The sequence below is a fragment of the Mirounga angustirostris genome, unplaced genomic scaffold, assembly GCF_029215605.1.
Source record: "Mirounga angustirostris isolate CCGP_5_RB_7025 unplaced genomic scaffold, mMirAng1.0.hap1 SCAF_13, whole genome shotgun sequence".
NCBI classification, from domain to species: Eukaryota; Metazoa; Chordata; class Mammalia; order Carnivora; family Phocidae; genus Mirounga; species Mirounga angustirostris.
Genome location: NW_026991721.1, coordinates 52,202,766 through 52,219,195, shown reverse-complemented (window position 1 = coordinate 52,219,195; position 16,430 = coordinate 52,202,766).

Sequence of the window (16,430 nt, the reverse complement as noted above, 5' to 3'; positions counted from 1 at the left end):
CAGAGGGGTTTGCTTCCCTGAGGTCAAAAAGAGCCAAATACCATCCTTAGACTTCTGTTTCAATACAAAAAATCTTCTTGGTCATCATTATGATTAAAGTAAAATTGAAGATTTTGAAGCAACATTAAAGATTTTATAATGTTAGGGGTGCCTGGGTGGCTCAGTTGGTTAAGCAGCTGCCTTCAGCTCAGGTCATGATCCTGGAGTCCCGGGATCCAGTCCCGCATCAGGCTCCCTGCTCAGTGGGGAGTCTGCTTCTCCTTCTGACCCTCCCCCCTCTCATGTTCTCTCTCTCATTTAAAAAAAAAATCTTGAAAAAAAAAGATTTTATAATGTTAAAATTATTTAGGAATTAACTAGTTTTTTGTTTTGTTTTGTTAGGCTTAAAGAGCCTCTAAATTTTCTTCTATTAGAAGCTTTGTTTTATTGTAGGAGGTCTACTTTTCATTCTGGCTATAGGGGCACCTGGGTGGCTCAGTCGTTAAGCGTCTGCCTTCAGCTCAGGTCATGATCCCAGGGTCCTGGGATCGAGCCCCGCATCGGGCTCCCTGCTCCGCTGGAAGCCTGCTTCTCCCTCTCCCACTCCCCCTGCTTGTGTTCCCTCTCTCGCCGTGTCTCTCTGTGTCAAATAAATAAATAAAATCTTTAAAAAAAAAAAAGTTCTGGCTATAAATAAGGTTAAGTGTATTTCTCTTCCAAGGAAATTCCATTATCAGGGTTAGAACTGAAAGTAAAAAAATATGGGGTGAGATCAGATCTGTTTGAGTAATAACAATTAAACAACTGATAAATTGCCAGGTAATTTAAGTGCTGCTTGGTGATCAGCTTGTGATAGTCACTCCCTTTACACTTGCAGACTGGACTGAACGGTGGCAGGCTACCCAACAAGGCAGCCAGGCTGAGGATCATGGACTTTGACTCATGAACTTACAAATACTAGTTTTCTATTTTAAAAAGCAGAATTCATAAAATTTTGACAGTGGCTAAATACAGTTTATTTGGCCTGCACAATATTTTAAAATAAGTAAATAAGCTAGTGTTGTAGTCTTTTTCACACAAAAATCCAGTTCTGGATTCTCGGGAAAAAACCAAAGATCTGGCAGTACTAGGCCTGAATCCTCTCACAAGCAACACAAAATAAAGGTTGTTCCCTTTTAAATGATCCCTCTGCCACTCCCTGTGTCTTCCAAACATGAAGCTGTGTTTCAACTACTATTTCATGAGACTCTCTGGTTCAAGAAAAATGAATATTAATTTGTGAAAACACCCAGCCCTCTAAGTGTGTCGGAATTTACAACTGTAGAGGACAGTGCTTCCCCTGCAGCCCTCTGAAATGGTAGCTGTTCTCTCCACACCACCTCTGATACCATGGGGCCTGGAGGTGGAGCAGGTTCCTCTCTCCTCTTGGCTGCTTACCTCTGCTTCCTCCATTAAAAACCTGTCCTCAGACCATGCCCTCTGCCATCTGGGCACTTCTTACTGTAATTTTCTACCCTATAGTGCCCTCAATTCCCCCTGGTCCTTTAAGAACTTAGTTCCTGTCTCACTCTCAGCCTCTACAACACCATTCCAGTTACAGTTCTTGAGGATTTTAATACCCACAAAGATGATCATCCCAGTGTCTTGGCCTCTCAGTTCATTGGCTGAACTTGAAAGGCTTTTCAATTATTTTTCTTCTATTCTGCCTCAACTACAACTTTTGGTCATAACCTTAAGCTTGTCAATTACAAGTAACTCAGACTCTTCTATGATCTCAAACCTCTAACCACTAACCTCTCCTTCTAGCTCACTCACTCTAGTACCTCATCTCCAATAATCCTTCAACCTCTGTGGAGAACTTCTGTCCACCGATATCACCACCTCTTCACATCTCTCACCCTTCTCAAGTACTTCTTTCTCTGTAAGCAGCTTAAATTACACACTTGCAGAGAATCTTTACTCCCTTGTTCTTTTATCTCATCATACTCACGTGGCTTAACCACAGTATGATTAAACCCAACTGTCTGCTTATTTCTTGCCTGCACCTGAACATGAAGTAGAAACAAAAATGAGATATAGCAGTAGGACAGTTCTTTCAGAGCTTGGCTGTAATGGGACGAAAATGTGGACAGTCAGTGAAGGTGGAAATTTGGTCAAGAAAGAATCTTTTTTTAAGATGGAAAAGATCCTGGCACATTTATACACTAGGGAATGATACAGCAGACGATGTAGAAGAGGGAGGGGAGACTTCCCAGGTCTGTATTTTATACTAGGCTAGTGAAGACAGAATCAAGTACACAGGGGTTGGTCTGAGAAAGAGGCAAAGCTAGATCGTTCATAGTAGCAGGAGAAAAGGTAAGAACTTAGGGGCACAAGAAGAGTTAGGCAGATGTCCTGGGAGTCTGAAGTTCTATTTTCCTTTTCCTGTTTCTTCTTTTTTAAAATTATTTCTTTAGAGAGCAGGGAGGGACAGAGGGAGAGAGAGAAAGAGAATCTTAAGCAGGCTCTACACCCAGCATGGAGCCTGACATGGGGCTCAATATCACAACCCTGAGATCATGACCTGAGCCAAAATCAAGAGTCTGACACTTAACCAATTGAGCTACCCAGGCAGCTCTTCCTGTTTCTTCTTGAAGCATTCTCATCAAGACTTCAGCTCCACCATTCCACTCAAATTCTTGCCAAGGCCATCAATGACTTCCATGTTGTTAAAGCAAGTTCTCATCCTTATCTATCTGCAGCATTTGATACAACTGATTGTATGCCCTCCTGAAAATACTTCACTTCCACAAAATTCCTGCCTTCTCAGGTTCTTTTGTTCTTCCTCCTTTCCCCAAACTAAATGATAGTCTCCCAGGACTTAGTCCCCTGAGCTCTCTTCTATTTATACTCTCTTGGTAATTTTATCCAGTCTTGTAGCTTATAGCAAATATATCCTAGTGACTGCCAAATTTGTATCTTCAGCTTGTACAACTGTCCGGAACTCCGTATCCATCTGTATATTTGACATCTCTACTTGGTGTCTGATAACTCAACTGATACATGCAGCTTTAGTTAATTCAAACTGCATAGTTTATCCAGTCTATTGATGGTATTAGAAATACCTGAATAACTAGAAGTTAGTCACTATTAAAGCAATGCTTCTTGTGTACCTGTGTTTCTCTAGGGTAAGTAGGCTTTCAGACTTTGCATTATGGCCAACTAGCCCAGGTTAGTTCAAGCCTCCATTTACTTACTTACTTTTGCCCAGGTTACTGCAGTTAACTTCCTGTTCTAATGCTTGAGTGATCCTATTAAAACAATCAGTCATACCACAGCTTCCTATTTTAGACCTAAAGGCATGTCATCCTCTATTATAAAATTATAGGTAACTGGGGGTGCAAAATATTAATGTTTTAGGAAAAATTACATATGAACCAATGTGACTTCTGAGCTATACTGACATCACTGCCCTATTTAGCAATTATCTGTGAGCTAGTTCATGTTATTTAAAAATACATTGTAGCAAAAATGTACTAGCATGCTAGAACTGGAATGTATTTCTTATTGTAGGCATAATGAAAAGAAAGGCACTGCAATAGAGGAATGCACACATGTGCATAAAACATGCATAAGAATATTTGCTGCAGCGGGCGCCTGGGTGGCTTAGTTGGTTAAGCGACTGCCTTCGGCTCAGGTCGTGATCCTGGAGTCCTGGGATCCAGTCCCGCATTGGGCTCCCTGCTCGGCGGGGAGTCTGCTTCTCCCTCTGACCCTTCTCCCTCTCATGCTCTCTGTCTCTCATTCTCTCTGTCTCAAATAAATAAATAAAATCTTTAAAAAAAAAAAAAAAAGAATATTTGCTGCAGCATGCCTTAATAATGAATAACTGGAACCTTAAATACCCATCAAGAGAATGGATGAATTGCCTGTATCAACTTGGATAAAACTTTTAAAGTGCTGAATAGGAAAAGCAGCTGAAGGATTCAAATAATGAGTGTGTTTTGTGTTGTTTTCAAATAATGAATGTTTAAAAACAGGCAACCCTGGGATGCTTGGATGGGTACTGGATACAGATTTCTCAGGCGTCAGCAGAGCATGTGATACTTGATCTCAGGGTCATGAGTTCAAGCCTCACATTGGGTGTAGAGCTTACATTAAAAAAATAAAAGTTAAAAAAGTAAAAAAAAAAAAAACAAAAAAACCCCAAAGAACCCCAAACATGCAACCCAATACCACAGAGTGTTCAGATGATACATGTAGAACAGAAATATAAACAGGAAGTGGGCAAAAACCTCAGTCTCCCTCCTATTCCAGTCCCCCACTTATTTTAGAAACAGGTACTACCATTTTCTTATTATATTCCAAGGATATTTTATATATACATAAGCACAGGATACATATAATCCCCACAGTAACCTCCAGCCCTTTTTCTTCTATATAAAATATCTTAATTTTTTTTTCATTTAATGTATTTTGGAGCTTATTCAGCATAGGTGCACGAGGATCTACCTAATTCTTTTTGAGAAACAGTTTTCCATTATACAGATACACTGTAAACAATTGACTCAGGCCTAATTATAGACACTGAGATTGTACTCAGTCTTTTGCTTTTACAAATAAAGCTGCAATTAATATCCTTACATATATGATTCTTCCTAATGTGCAAATTTATTTATAGAATAAATTCCTTTAAATGGAGTTTCTGGGTCACACAATATTTGCATTTTTAATTTTGACAAATAATGTATCCTTCATTTTTTATACAAAATCTTAAATTTTATGATATACAATCTCAATTTATTATTATTATTTTTTAAGATTTGGAGTTGCAGCAGACAGCGTAAGTTTTTTGCAAGCCAACAGCCAAAGCATCCTTTCTATTTGGGGTAATCTGCTGCTGTGAGGATCTGGGTAGAGGAAATGCCCTCCCACTACAGAAACTGAAGGGGCCAAATACTCTTGTTTTTTGTCCCTGACAACACACAGAGTGCCAATCAGGACTTTGTGGTGACTCAAAGACATGGGATCAATTAAGAAATCGATCTAAAAGCAACAGAAGAATCATAGCATCTTATGTAGACCACCCCTAATCTTTTTATGAGCCTGGTTTATTTCTGCTTTCCTGACCATTTTGTGAGCTACCAGATAGCATTCTAACAAATTTTTCTGCTTAAATTAGCCAGATTTGGATTTACTTAAAACCAGAGTTTGGGCTGTTAATTTTAGTCACACTTTTGTGAACATAAATTGCTGTACCATCCTCATATTTACACTACACACTCTAAAGGCTCAGACTGCTGTATTTTGGGGTAACCTGTATTTGCTTTTCTTCATAATCCTGTCAACTATTTACCGCTATTGATATGCCTGATGCAACCACCCCTTTCTCCTTTTCTAACTTGTTGCATGCCCAAAAACTAGATACTCAAGTACACTGGACCTGTCTGTAGAGTAGGAATAGAGACTTGCAGTGAAGGCCAAAAGGTCCTATGAGGAAAACGCATAAATTTCATTACATCTATTTTAATGGCTCAGATTTTTAAATTCAGATTTCTCAGATACATTCTAAGTGTGAGTTAACACTATCTGCAGCTTCTTCTGTTATGAAAATAATTAATTGCTACTATTGTGTAATAGTTAACATTTTTTGAGCCATTTTCTAGGCACTGTTGTTCTAAGTATATTTGTGATTCATATAATCTTCAAAGTAATAATTTAAAAAGTCCTAAGAATTAGCCTCAGTACACTTTTATTTAGCCTTCTTATCCCTGGGTTATATATCTCTATTTTATCTTTTTTTTTAAGGTTTTATTTTTAAGTAATCTCTATGACCAACATGGGGCTCAAACTTACAACCCTAAGATCAAGAATTGCACACTCTGTGACTGAGCCAGCCAGGCGCCCATATTTCCTTTATCTTCTTAAAATTATGTTAATAACAAAAATTCTGGGCACCTGGGTGGTCAGTTGGTTGAGTGACTGCCTTCGGCTCAGGTCATGATCCTGGAGTCCTGGAATCGAGTCCCACATCGGGCTCCCTGCTCAGCGGGGAGTCTGCTTCTCCCTCTGACCCTCCCTCCTCTCGTGTGCTCTCTCTCTCTCAAATAAATAAATAAAATCTTAAAAAAAAACACAAAAATTCTGACTAGGTTCACTGCTCTCCCAAGTTTTTCTGACTTCTCATCTGAAATTATGAAGTCTTCCACATTATATACTGGTTTTACCTATGTATATATAAGCAGAGATGCTAGTGAAAATGTTTAGCTCCTTTGTCAAAGAATGGCAATAATCCTATTAGAATCCTCATAAAGGATTTGCTTAGAATCATTTCATATTAGCCACAAGGATGGGTACTGGATACAGATTCATCCATTCTAGAAATACTTTTCAAACAGGATTTCCATAAGAATTAGCTACATAGTAAGGATACTATCTGAAATCGTGCAGATAAATAAAATTCTATCTAAAATATCTAATATCGGGGTGCCTGGGCAGCTCAGTTGGTTGAGGGTCCAATTCATGATTTCAGCTCAGGTCATGATCTCATGGGTTGTGAAATCAAGCCCCCCATCAGGCTCCATGCTCAGCAGTTAGTCTGCTTGAGATTCTCTCTCTCCCTCTGCTCCTCTCCCTCCTCATGCTCTCACACTCTTTCTCTCTCAAATAAATAAATCTTTAAAAAAAAATCTAGGGGCACCTGGGTGGCTCATTCGTTAAGCGTCTGCCTTCGACTCAGGTCACGATCCCGGGATCCTGGGATCGAGCCCCGCATCGGGCTCCCTGCTCCACGGGAAGCCTGCTTCTCCCTCTCACACTCCCCTTGCTCGTGTTCCCTCTCTCGCTGTCTCTCTGTCAAATAAATAAATAAAATCTTTTAAAAAATAAATTAAATAAATAATAAAAAAAAATCTAGGGGCACCTGGGTGGCTCAGTCGGTTGAGGGTCTGGTTCTTGGTTTCAGCTCAGGTAGTGATCTTGGAATCAAGGGATTGAGCCTGGGGACCACCACCATGCTCAGCTTGGAATCGGCTTGAGATACTCTCTCCCCCCTCTCCTCCACTCCCCACCCTGCCAATGACCTCGCGCTTTCTCTCTGGAAACAAATAAATAAAATCTTTTTAAAAATCTAGTATCTCAGGGGCGCCTGGGTGGCTCAGTCATTAAGCGTCTGCCTCCGGCTCAGGTCATGATCCCAGGGTCCTGGGATCAAGCCCCGCATCGGCCTCCCTGCTCAGTGGGAGGCCTGCTTCTCCCTCTCCCACTCCCCCACTTGTGTTCCCTCTCTCGCTGTCTCTTTCTCTGTCAAATAAATAAATAAAATCTTAAAAAAAAAAAAAATCTAGTATCTCGAGGAGGAGCAAGATGGTGGAGGAGTTGGAGACCTAAATTTCGTCTGGTCCCAGGAATTCAGCTAGACAGTTATCAAACTATTCTGAACACCTACAAACTCAACAGGAGATCGAAGAAAAGAATAGCAACAACTCTCTGAACAGAAAAGCGGCCACTTTCTGGAAGGTAGGACGTGTGGAGACGTGAATCCGAGGCGGTATTAGGGAAGATAGACAGCAAGGGAGGGAGCCTCCGTGAGCCACTACCGGCAAGTGCTAGAGCAGCGGAGCACAAAATCCTAACTTTTAGAAGTCGGTTCTGCTGAGGGACGTCGCTCCAGTGGCTAAGCGGGGGGTGGAACCCTTGTGGGACAGTGTGGTCTCAGGACCCTCAGGGTCACAGAAAGACTGGGGGTGCCTGAGTGTGGCAGAGCTCCCAGTTATCGGAGCAGGGAAGCCGGCTACAGAGACAGAGCCGAGGTGCGGGCTCGCAACTCGGGATTGCCATAAACCGTGATCTGCAGCACAGTCAGGCCACTGCTCTTCCAGCAGGGACCCAACAAGCGGCAGATCCGGAGAGACTCCCCTTCCTCCCCCGGGAGGAGCGGCGCAGGAGTGCACCGCAGGATCTGCTGGGTTTGGAGACTCCACACGGGGTCAGGTGCCAGAGATAGAAACGCTCGGTTACAGGCCGGGTGAGCACAGAGTGCGGCCAGAGACCAGGGAGACGGGAGTGACTGACTGCTTTTCTCTGGGGGTGCACTGAGGAGTGGGGCACCGAGTTCTCGGCTCCTCTGGGGCGGAGATTGGGAGGCCGCCGTTTTCACTCTCCTCCTCAAAGCTGTAGGGAAAGCTTGCAGGGAACAAAAGCTCCCGAGAGCAAACCGAGCAGATTACTTAGCCCAGACAGGCAAGGGCGGGGCAATTCCACCTCCCGCAAAGACATTTGGGAACCATGACAACTGGCCCTTCCCCCAGAAGATCAGCGAGAACAGCCAGCCAAGACCAAGTTTACCGATCAATGAGAACGGCAGAACTCCAGCGCTAGGGGAATACTGCACATAGAATTCATGGCTTTTTCCCCCATAATTCTTTAGTCTTTCAAAGTTAATTTTTTAAATTTTTTTTCTATTTTTTTTAAAATTTTTCTTTTTCCCTTTTACAACCAACATCTTATTAATCCCTTTTTAAAAAATCTTTTTTATTTTTCATTTTTAGAGTCATATTCTATCCCTTCATTGTAGTTAACCTTATTTTTGGTATATATATATATGTTGTTCTCCCTTTAAAATTTTGGGATATAGTTTCTTCTAACAGACCAAAATATACCCTAAATCTCTAGTATATGGCTTTGTTCTAGTCTCCTGCTGGATCACAGTCTCTCCCTTTTTTTTTTTTTTAATTTCTCTTCTTCCTTTTTTCAACCAACTTCTTACCAATTCCTTTTATAAAATCTTTTATAATTTTCATCTCCAGTATATTCTATCCTTTCATCGTATTTACCCTTATTTTTATACATATATAAATGTTTTTCTTTAAAATTTTAGGAGGCAGTTTCTTCAAACAGACCAAAATACGCCCAAAATCTAGTGTGTGGCACTGATCTATTCACCAGCCTGATTATATTTGATCATATTCTTTTTTTTTTTTTTCCTTTTTCTTTTCCCCCGGTTTCAGGTCTCTCCTGATTTGTTCAGTGTATAGGTTTCTGGGGTCGTTGTTACCCCGTTAGCATTTTGTCCTCTCATTCATTTATTCTCCTCTTGACAAAATGACAAGACGGAAAACTCACCTCAAAAAAAAAAAGAACAAGAGGCAGTACCGACTGCCATGGACCTAATCAATACGGACGTTAGTAAGATGTTAGAACTAGAGTTCAGAATGACGATTATAAAGATACTAGTTGGGCTTGAAAAAAGCATGGAAGATACTAGAGAAACCCTTTCTGGAGAAATAAAAGAACTAAAATCTCAACTAAAATCTAACCAGGTTGAAATAAAAAAGGCTATGAGGTGCAATAAAAAATGGAGGCTCTAACTGCTAGGATAAATGAGGCAGAAGAGCGAATTAGTGATATAGAAGACCAAAAAGAGAGAGAAACAACTGGATCACGAGGGCAGAATTTGAGAGATAGGTGATACCATAAGATGAAACAATATTAGAATAACTGGGATCCCAGAAGAAGAAGAAAGAGAGGGGCAGAAGGTATACTGGAGCAAATTACAGCAGAGAACTTCCCTAATTTGGGGAAGGAAACAAGCATCAAAATCCAGGAGGCACAGAGAACCCCACCCCTCTCAAAATCAATAAAAATAGGTCAACATCCCAACATCTAATAGTAAAACTTACAAGTCTCAGAGACAAGGAGAAAATCCTGAAAGCAGCTCAGGACAAGAGGTCTGTAACCTACAATGGTAGAAACAATAGATTGGCAACAGACCTACCCACAGAGACCTGGCAGGCCAGAAAGGACTGGCATGATATCTTCAGAGAACTAAATGAGAAAAATATGCAGTCAAGAATACTATATAAAGCTAGGCTGTCACTGAAAATAGAAGGAGAGAGAAAAAGCTTCCAGGACAAACAAAAACTAAAAGAATTTGCAAACACAAAACCAGCCCTACAAGAAATATTGAAAGGGGTCCTCTAAGCAAAGAGAGAGCCTAAAAATAACATAGACCAGAAAGGAACACAGACAATATACAGTAACAGTCACCTTACAGGCAATACACTGGCACTAAATTCCTATCTTTCAATAGTTACCCTGAATGTAAATGGACTAATGCCCCAATCAAAAGACAGGGTATCAGATTGGATAAAAACAGACCCATCGATACACTGTCTGCAAGAGACTCATTTTAGATCCAAAGACACCGCCAGATTGAAAGTGAGAGGGTGGAAAACCATTTACCATGCTAATGGACATCAAAAGAAAGTTGGGGTGGCAATCCTTATATCAGACAAATTAGATTTTAAATCAAAGACTGTTTTAAATAAGAGATGAGGAAGGATATTATATCATAATTAAGGGGTCTATCCAACAAGAAGATCTAACACTTGTAAATATCTATGCCCCTAACATGGAAGCAGCCAATTATATAAGCCATTTAATAACAAAATCAAAGAAACACATCGACAACAAAACAATAATAGTAGGGGACTTTAACACCCCCCTCACTGAAATGGACAGATCATCTAAGCAAATGATCAACAAAGAAATAAAGACTTTAAATGACACACTGGACCAAATCGACTTCACAGATATATTCAAAACATTCCATCCCAAAGCAACAGAATGCACATTCTTCTCTAGTGCCCATGGAACATTCTCCAGAATAGACCATATCCTAGGTCACCAATCAGGTCTCAACCGGTACCAAAAGACTGGGATCATTCCCTGCGTATTTTCGGACCACAATGCTTTGAAACTAGAACTCAATCACAAGAGGAAAGTCAGAAAGAACTCTAATACATGGAGGCTAAACAGCATCCTACCAAAGAATGAATGGGTCAACCAGGAAATTAAAGAATTTTAAAAATTCATGGAAACAAATAAAAATGAAAACACAACTGTTCAAAATCTTTGGGATGCAGCAAAGGCGGTCCTAAGAGGAAAGTATATAGCAATACAAGCCTTTCACAAGAAAGAAGAAAGGTCTCAAATACATAACCTAACTGTACACCTCAAGGAGCTGGAGAAACAGCAAATAAAGCCTAAACCCAGCAGGAGAAGAGAAATAGTAAAGATCAGAGCAGAAATCAATGAAACAGAAACCAAAAGAACAGTAGAACAGATCAACGAAACTAGGAGCTGGTTCTTTGAAAGAATTAATAAAACTGACAAACCCCTGGCCAGACTTATCAAAAAGAAAAGAGAAATGACCCAAATAAATAAAATCATGAATGAAAGAGGAGAGATCACAACCAACACCAAAGAAATACAATTATAAGAACATATTATGAGCAACTATATGCCAGCCAATTAGATAATCTGGAAGAAATGGATGCATTCCTAGAGATGTATCAACTACCAAAACTGAACCAGAAAGAAATAGAAAACCTGAACAGACCTATAACCACTAAGGAAACTGAAGCAGTAATCAAAAATCTCCCAACAAACAAGAGCCCAGGGCCAGATGGCTTCCCAGGGGAATTCTACCAAACATTTAAAGAAGAATTAATACCTATTCTTCTGAAACTGTTCCAGAAAATAGAAATGGAAGGAAAACTTCCAAACTCATTTTATGAGGCCAACATTACCTTGATCCCAAAATCAGACAAAGACACCATCAAAAAGGAGAATTACAGACCAATATCCCTGATGAACTTGGATGCAAAAATTCTCACCAAAATACTAGCCAATAGAATCCAACAGCACATTAAAAAGATTATTCACCACGACCAAGTGGGATTTATTCCTGGGCTGCAAGGTTGGTTCAACATCCGCAAATCATCAATGTGATACAATACATTAATAAAAGAAAGAACAAGAACCATATGATCCTCTCAATAGATGCAGAAAAAGCATTTCACAAAGAATAGCATCCTTTCTTGATTAAAACTCTTCAGAGTATAGGGATTGAGGGTACATACCTCAATATCATAAAAGCCATCTATGAAAAACCCAAAGTAAATATAATTCTTAATGGGGAAAAACCCATTAAGGTTTTTCCCTCAAAGGTCAGGAACACGGCAGAGATGTCCACTATCACCACTGCTATTCAACATAGTACTAGAAATCCTAGCCACAGCAATCAGACAACAAAAAGAAATCAAAGGCATCCGAATCGGCAAAGAAGTCAAACTCTCACTCTTTGCAGATGATATGATTCTTTCTGTGGAAAACCCAAAAGACTCCACCCCAAAACTGCTAGAACTCATACAGGAATTCAGTAAAGTGGCAGGATATAAAATCAATGCACAGAAACTATGGTGTTCCTATACACGAACAACAAGACAGAAGAAAGAGAGATTAAGGAATCAATCCCATTTACAATTGCACCCAAAACCATAAGATACCTAGGAATAAGCCTAACTAAAGAGGCAAAGAATCTGTATTCGGAAAACTATAAATACTCATGAAAGAAATTGAGGAAGACACAAAGAAATGGAAAAAACTTTCCATGCTCATGGATTGGAAGAACAAATACTGTGAAAATGTCTATGCTACCTAGAGCAATCTACACATTTAATGCAATCCCTATCAAAACACCATCCACTTTTTTCAAAGAAATGGAACAAATAATCCTAAAATTTGTATGGAACCAGAAAAGACCCCAAATAGGCAGAGGAATGTTGAAAAAGAAAAGCAAAGCTGGTGGCATCACAATTCCAGACTTCAAGCTCTATTACAAAGCTGTCATCATCAAGACAGTATGGTACTGGCACAAAAACAGACACATAGATCAATGCAACAGAATAGAGAGCCCAGAAATGGACCCTCAACTCTATGGTCCACTAATCTTCGACAAAGCAGGAAAGAATGTCCAATGGAAAAAAGACAATCTCTTCAACAAATGGTGTTGGGAAAATTGGACAGCCACATGCAGAATGAAACTGGACCATTTCCTTACACCACACACAAAAATAGACTCAAAATGGATGAAAGACCTAAATGTGAGACAGGAGTCCATCAAAATCCTAAAGAACACAGGCAGCAACCTCTTTGACCTCAGCCGCAGCAACTTCTTCCTAGAAACATCGCCAAAGGCAAGGGAAGCAAGGGCAAAAATGAACTAGTGGGACTTCACCAAGATAAAAAGCTTTTGCAAAGCAAAGGAAACAGTCAACAAAACCAAAAGACGACAGAATGGGAGAAGATATTTGCAAATGACATATCAGATAAAGGGCTAGTATCCAAAATCTATAAAGAACTTCTTAAACTCAACACCCAAAGAACAAATGATCCAATCAAGAAATGGGCAGAAGACATGAACAGACATTTTTCCAAAGAAGACATCCAAATGGCCAACAGACACATGAAAAAGTGCTCAACATCGCTCGGCATCAGGGAAATCCAAATCAAAACCTCAATGAGATACCACCTCACACCAGTCAGAATGGCTAAAATTAACAAGTCAGGAAATGACAGATGTTGGCGAGGATGCGGAGAAAGGGGAACCCTCCTACACTGTTGGTGGGAATGCAAGCTGGTGTACCCACTCTGGAAAATAGTATGGAGGTTACTCAAAAAGTTGAAAATATAGCTACCATACGATCCAGTAATTGCACTACTGGGTATTTACCCCAAAAATACAAAAGTAGGGATCCGAAAGGGTACGTGCACCCTGATGTTTATAGCAGCAATGTCCACAATAGCCAAATTATGGAAAGAGCCAAGATGTCCATCATCAGATGAATGGGTAAAGATGTGGTATATATATATACAATGGAATATTATGCAGCCATCAAAACCCCCCCAAAATCTTGCATTGCAACAACGTGGATGGAACTAGAGGGTATTATGCTGAGCGAAATAAGTCAAGACATGTATCATATGATCTCACTGATATGAGGAATTCTTAACCTCAGGAAACAAACTGAGGGTTGCTGGAGTGGTGAGGGGGTGCAAGGGATGGGGTGTGTGGGTGACAGACACTGGGGAGTGTATGTGCTATGGTGAGCACTGCGAACTGTGCAAGACTGATGAATCACAGACCTGTACCTCTGAAACAAATAATACATTATATGTTAAAAAAAAAAAAAGAGAAGAAGATAGTAGGAAGGGAAAAATGAAGGGGGGGATATCTGAGGGGGAGATGAACCATGAGAGACTATGGACTCTGAAAAACAAACTGAAAGTTCTAGAGGGGAGGGGGTAGGGAAACGGGTTAGCCTGGTGATGGGTATTAAAGAGGGCACGTATTGAATGGAGCACTGGGTGTTATATGCAAACCATCATGGAACACTACATAAAAACTAATGATGTAATATATGGTGATTAACATAATAAAATAAAACTTAAAAAAAAGAGAATTCTAAAAATAAATAAATAAAATCTAGTATCTCTCTGAACAATGAGTAATCACACGTCTTCTTCTAAAAGTAAAGGGCTATGGGCACCTCGGTGGCTCAGTCGGTTAAGCGTCTGCCTTCGGCTCAGGTCATGATCCCAGGGTCCTGGGATTGAGCCCCAGATTGGGCTCTCTGCTCAGCAGGAGGCCTGCTTCTCCCTCTCCCACTCCCCCTGCTTGTTTCTGCTCTCGCTAACTCACTCTCTCAGTCAAATAAATAAATAAAATCTTTTAAAAAAATAAAAATAAGTAAAGGGCTATATACCGTGACCATCTATGCATCATCTCTCATCTTTACCAGTACTGACAAAGATCCTAACAAGCTTTCAAAATACGTAACGTACAAAGATTTAAACAAGCTTATTTGAAAAGTATTAATATCTGACAAACTGATCTGAGGGAGGAGAAAACTCACCAGGGTCATTTTAATAAACACATTTTTTTTATTTTCTTATTTTTTTAAGATTTTACATAATCCCTACATCCAACTTCGGGCTTGAATTTACAACCCCAATGTCAAGAGTCAAATGCTCTACCACCTAAGCCAGTCAGGTGCCCCTATGAATACATTTTTTAAACAACAGAATTTAGAACAGATGACTACTCACTAGCTTTTATGGCTATTTTAGATGGCTCACATTATGGGGGAAAATGTCCATGGCTTTTCTTTAAATTTCCTCTACATCAAGAAATAGGAAGCAAAACAATTACAGTAACATTAAAATTAAGCTCAAATAGAATCAAGAAATGTTGGCTTGGCTGAGCATTATCAATTTCATTTTTAGTAAGTCTGACCTGATCTTTTTATTTCACCTTCTATATTCCCAGTTACGGGTACAACGGACTAATATTCTAGAATGTTACAGCTGAATCTTTGAAATCATTTAGTCTAGCTGCCTCATTTTACAGATACGGAAACAGGTCCAGAGAGGTTTAAATACCTTGTCTAACAAGCCAGAATTAGATGCTTGGCTTCCTGCACCTTAGATGACTGCATTACCCATAATAACAAGGTGACCACAGCAGTGCCTGCAGGAAAACAGTGCACACCGATCTCAACATTTTTTCAATATTATCAGAGCACTTTATTACTTCACTAAAAGTCATGATGACAAGTTGGTATGACTTCAAAAAAGGACCCAAAGAGAATTTCTAAGATTAGCCCATGAGAATACCCTGACTGCTTAGTGAAAAAGAGGTGAATGTCTAGGATAGAATATGAGTGCTGCTGAGACTGAAAGCACATAAATTTGGGAACTTCCTGTGCTGTCCACTGAAATTTTAACATTTAAAATCCTGCAGTTAAGAGAGAATTTGCTTCCTGTCCACTGCTGATAGATGGTAAGGCTGCATGCTATTTTGGAGCACAGGCTTAAAAATCACAGCTCACTACATGACCTTAAGTGTTACTTTAGCTCTCTCTGTAGTTTCTTCATCTCTAAAACAGGACAGTAAAAGCACCTATACCTCATAAGACAATTAAGAATATTATATGTGTAATGTGTATAAAGAACCCAAGACAATGACTGATACAGAGAAGGCCTCAGTCAGCTTCAGTCTCCGTTTCCAAGTGGCCCTTTTACTTGCCTATTGTAACAAATTCAGTATTTCTGAGAGTCTGGTCAGAAAAAGGACAATCAGCTTTTTTTTTAATCTACCATGCAGGATGACAGAAACCAAATGAAAGTGCTGTAAAGAACACTGGTAATGTGTTCTTTTAGTAGTTTAGTAGTCACGAACTAAAATTTAGTCACTAATTAGCCAAGTGATTCTGAATAGCTTTTCTAACCATATTTTTAAAGTCATATAATGGTACAGAAGGTCCAAGTATAAATGTGTCATTATAAATCAGCCTTACAAATACCCTGGTGTCTGTGAAAACTAAAATTGAGAGTTGTAAGAAATTATTCCTGATCCAAGTGAAAGAAGCAGAAATCCCTTGAAATGTATTAAATCCTTGCCCTACTAAAAATTTGCCAGAAACTCTACCTATACATTTTCTTACTCATTTCATGTTCATATTTTCAAAAGTCAAACAAAAATAAACGAACAAGACTCATTTTTTGACAGTCTTAATGAAAAAATTTTTTTCTCATTAATGGTTTCAGTCAAGAATGAGAGCACAATA